The 5,500-nt window shown below is 27.7% G+C and overlaps 1 long non-coding RNA gene across 1 annotated transcript; it reads left to right on the plus strand.

Moving 5' to 3' along the window:
- The first annotated feature begins 3,149 nt into the window (after nt 1–3,149).
- LOC131615687 (uncharacterized) lies at nt 3,150–5,101 on the plus strand. Its single transcript, XR_009287908.1, has 3 exons — nt 3,150–4,155; nt 4,478–4,646; nt 4,781–5,101. It is a non-coding gene; the product is annotated as an uncharacterized LOC131615687 (long non-coding RNA).
- The last annotated feature ends 399 nt before the right edge of the window (nt 5,102–5,500 follow it).

Genomic DNA, 5,500 nt, shown 5'->3' on the forward strand with positions numbered 1-5,500 from the left:
TAAAGGATTTTAGAGTCGAGGTCTCTGTAAAAGAAAATTTGATCACAGACAAGAAAATGAAGTCAAACCTTAGAGTCGAGGTCTTTGTAAAGTAAGATATCTTTTGAAGCCTTATGATAGGGATACCCAAATAAATGACAAAGGAAAAACTGTTAAAATAGAGAGGAACAACATTGCATAAAGAATCACATACAACATACAAAAGAATATCTAACCATGACAAATTACAAAGAAATTCTTGTTAGATATTTGATTTAAGGGTTGTTGTAAAACTAAGAATAAATAGAGATTAAAACAAAGAACTAAATTTGCATAATAAAAGCATGTATTTTCTCACTAAGCTTAAGGAACAATTCACCCCACCAATATTTGTATGTTGGATGCAAAAGGGTTCACTCACAAATTTCCGGCAACATACTTTGGAATCCTTAAAGAGAATTGCCCAATCTCTCAAAGGTATATTTTAATAGTATTTTACAGAAAGATTTTTCTTTTACTTGCTATCATGCATTAGAGAAGAGAAAGATGATTTAGAATGAGAAAATAATTTTGAGACTGGTTAATTTTTTTCATGTTTAATCAGATGCCAAGAACCTATTATTTATAATGAGGTTCACATCTGTTTGAAAACATAAAACATCTCTTGGAAAGAGATATTGCACCGTTTTGATTATAACATATAAACATTATCAACATTTAGATTTATGGAATAAAATTAACAATTGTTTGTTAGTAAGTTGCACCTGTTCCTAAATAAATATCTTCTCATTTTGAATCAATTTATGTTTAAATAAATAAAAAAGGATCAATATAATAATTTGGCACATATTATTTGGCACTATAAAGGATCAATATAATAATTTGGCACATATTGCCAATAACAATTATCATTAACTATCCAATAGAGATATGCAAATCTGAATATTATATTTATAACATTATTTCTATTAATCACTACAAAAAAGTTGTTTGTTGCGATGTGGTATTTACGTCACAACGTGAAAAATCACATCACTACACGTAATTAGCAACGTGAATTTTTATGCGGCGGGAGCTCGCCTGACAGCTCTGCTGTCACATGAATTTCATGTCGCTAGTTTGCCACGTGATATTTACGTTGCAACATCTATGACGTGATATTCATGACACAACCTACTATAATGATTGCTTTCTTTTGTTTGCTACAGCCAAGGCTATCTCAATTTTTTCGAGGCTCTGTGTTGATTGGTCATAGTTTAACCACGATCAAATAATTATAGGCCATATTTAACCCCATTTTAATAGTGACAATGATTTATGAGGCCTATTTAATTATGATTTAACCATAAACAATTTGAAACCCTGTGCGTTAGCCCGCCTTGCACTCCCTCAAAGACGGCCCTGGCTACAGCTCGGGTATAGTAGAAAATGGTAAAGAGTTGTGACGTGAATATCACGTGGAAAACTTACAACGTGAAATTCACGTCACTAATTTGAATAGTTTTCAAAAAATTTCCACGATATTTTCACTTGACAAATTATTTTTCTCATAAAAAATAAAACATTTATTTATTAATAAAAATAGAAAAATTAATAAAAATATCATGTCGTAATTGTTTCCTTAGGATAAAAAATTGCTTTCTATATGAGAGGAATGCAAAGTTTATCAAAAGCTAAACCTATACCTATTATTTTAATTGATTTCATGATTAAGTATCAATATTTGAAAAGTTTTGAAATATTTTTGAAAAAGTAATTCTAGAGAAAATTTGTCTACGGATGATTTAGATGATGATCTAAATAGTCAAAATGCATGGAACCACAAACGATAGGTTCACAACTAAGGTCAAAGAACAAATGCCATGAAACAAGTTTCATTCTCTTTAAATACTTTATTAATGATTAATGTTACACTATCAATGAAATATAACATGATTATCATGAATTATTTGCTTTATTTAAAATTTGATTTTTCTGTTGTCTAGAGGAAACATGTTGGCATAAGTCAAAAATCATAAGCCTACCCAACTGAGATTGTGCAACCTCATGTTTTACTTAAATATTGAGAGTAGACATACATCCTAATTATGAGAACTTTGCATTAACCTTACTAATTACTTTATATATTTGAAATTTATGGGTATGATTAATGCATTGTTTGTTATTGAGTGAAAAACTAGTTGCCCTAAAAAGTCTACCTTGTGAGGGTGTGAATCATTTGGCAAACCTATTTGAGTCGTACAATGAAATATTTTGTTCTTTCTATGTTATAACCTTTCCAATTTAAAATAAAAACAATATTCGTCACATTATCTTAAGGATATGAGAGCACGTAAAAAGTAAGGGTCTTGTAGAAACAAAAGTTGTGGAGAAAAAGGACATGTTTGGTGTAATAAAAGAAATGAAAAATGTTTTGACAAAAACAATTAAAAATAGGGTTAAATATAAAATACCTCCTGATTCATTTTACCTCCTATAAAAAATAAAATTTTGGATCACCCCTTTGATTGTTAAAATATACATGTCATTTTCCCTCTACTTGCACAAGTTACCCCTTGAAATGTTAAAATATATATATATATATATATATATATATATATATATATATATATATATATATATATATATATATATATATATATATATATATATATATATATATATATATATATATATATATATGGAGCAAGTGAGAGCATTTTATAATGAGAGATGAGAGGAACAAATATCAAACATTATATATATATATATATATATATATATATATATATATATATATATATATATATATATAGGGAGCATATCAAGTGAGAGCATTTTATAATGAGAGATGAGAGGAACAAATATCAACCATTGGATTCATCAAGAGAGAGAAATTAATTGCCACATTAATGGATTAACATTCTCTCTCTTGATGAATTTAATGGTTGATATTTATTCCTCTCACCTCTCATTATAAAATGCTCTCACTTGATATGCTCTCATTACCTCTAAGTGCACAAGTTACCCCCTTATAATATTTTTTTTAATTTACCCCCCAAATTTGGTGTTTAATTTGTACGTTTAAGGGGGGAATCCAAAAAAATATATATATTACAGGTGGTAATCCAAATATATATATTGTAGGGGTAAATCGAATATCGCCTACATTACAGGGGATAAAGTGGTATTAACCCTTAGAAATAAAAATAAAATAGTTGTAACAAGTGGAAATAATGAAAGAGATTTTTTTTTCAAAAAAAATACCTTATGCTCTCTTATCGTTTGGCTTTTTGAATTCAAAGAAAAACCTATTTTTTTGTAAGTCTAGCCACGTTATCACCTAATGAAAGACTCTAATGATCAATGACTGGTGATATATCTTGTATTATTATTTAGATGAAATGAAAAGTGTTTCTATAGTACATACATTGTCTAATTTTTATTTTAGAGAAACACTAACGATTGAGAGATACTCAGTGATATCATAATCCGGATGAATGATTACTTGTTGATCTAGACATGTTTTAAAAAACTTACTTTAGTCAAGAAAATGATTCATCTTTATGCTATGGTTTATGGGTAGTCATGTTATTGATTACGAACTTGCCTTTGAAAGAATATCATGTCATAAAAATAATTTGAAAACTCTTAACCCGAGTTAGTGAATCCTGTCAATGAAACATGCATTCAAGCTTTTCTAAACCATTTAATTAATTTTTTTTGAAGATCAATGATGTTTTTCGAGTTAGTGAATATTTTGATCTATTTGTGAAAACGATCAATGATGTTTTTCAGATCTGTGATATCAAAGAAGATCCATTTGATTTTTAACTTCACTTTTTTTTTTGTATTCCATGTTCTTTAGGTCGATTTATGTTCTTGTAGGTAAAATAGAAAGGAATAATTATTTGAGAAAACAAAATAATCGAAAAAAGTTTGGATTTTCATTTTGTTGGTGTTGATAATGAAAAAGGAATAATTTGTGGTTAGAGTTTTTAGAATAGAAAATGGGTTTGATGATTTTGAGTGATGATAGATAATTTTATGGAGTACTATGATGGATTTGTTGAGTTTTTAATGTTGTTCCTTTATTTTGACATATCTCCATATTTAAAAGTCACAATGGTTTTCAAGTTGTTAATGTTACTGGGAATGCTCAAGAGCCCAATATGTCATCGTATTGTATCAATGCAAGTAAGATTTCAACTAACAATGATTTTTTGATGTTGTTAACTGCAATTTGTTAATTCCTTTTTATATTTAACTTTTAACAAATCCTACCAACATTGATATATGTGTATACTTTGTTTATGATCACAACTTCTCAAATATCTTTATGTAGTAGTGTTCAAATAATAATAATCTCCATATATAGTTTATTATGTCAAAGAAATACATAATTATGGAGAACATGCTTTTAGTGTTTTTGTATTAGTGTTTTTGCTTTGTAAATCTTTTCCTTTATACTATGGTGTACAAGAAAGTAGAATTTTTTAGTATCTCTTTTCTAGTGCAGTTGTTCTGACCGTAGCAGTTGGTTGCTCTCTATTTCGATTCAGTCAAATGCAATCAATCGGGTGCAGCAGCTCTAATGAGAAAAATTGGAAATCATAACTATTCGGATTGTTCGATATGGAACATTGAAATACATTAGACAAGATTGGTTACACTTATTTTGGCTTTAGGTAATTTAAATCGCTTTCAATTTTTATAATTATAATTATTATAACTAAGGTGTTGTTTCATGTACAAAATAAAGTAGGTAAAACTCACAATTTTTAAAAGAAGTTATTTATTTTTGGGTTACATGAACATGTAGGCTTGGAAAGGACAAACTTATGTCTACTATATGAGAAGGACTATTGTATGGGAAGGACAAGCTCATTGATCAGTCACAATATTGATATTTTAAGAGGTTTTACAATGTCTACTGCGTGAAGATATGAGTAATTTTCGACATCTGGAACAACTTTTGAACAACTTATGAGCATAGTTGTAATAGGTACTACAAGTCAAAAAAACAAGTTTCAAGAAATAGATAAAGTTAACTACCCTAGAAAAGGATGACTTTTGGTTTCTTTCAATGAGTTGTTTTTCTATGATGTACTATTCTATAATTCAAAAGTTAAGTGAAATATATTTAAAAATTAAGTGAAATATATAAATACATTTATTTGATCATTTTACTTCTACATCAAAATTTCTTTATGAAATTTTAAAATTTGTAATCAATCTGATTTTTAAATTTTTGTGATTTGTTTAATAATCATTGTGTTTATTATGATATTTTTAAAAATATTTCCTTTTATGTAGATTTTTTCTTTTTAGGTAGGAATGTCTCTCTAATATTTTTATTTCTAAGAATTTAAAGGATGTTGGAATGGTTAAGAAATTGATCACTAAATACACAATAAATAATTATGTCGATGAATATTTATGGCCTCCACATGCCGTTAATATACTATTTTTATTTTTCATCCGGATAATGGAAAAATGTTATCTCGAATAATTAATTTCAGCTTATAACTAGAATTTTGAA

This window comes from Vicia villosa, linkage group LG1, assembly GCF_029867415.1.
Source record: "Vicia villosa cultivar HV-30 ecotype Madison, WI linkage group LG1, Vvil1.0, whole genome shotgun sequence".
NCBI classification, from domain to species: domain Eukaryota; kingdom Viridiplantae; phylum Streptophyta; class Magnoliopsida; order Fabales; family Fabaceae; genus Vicia; species Vicia villosa.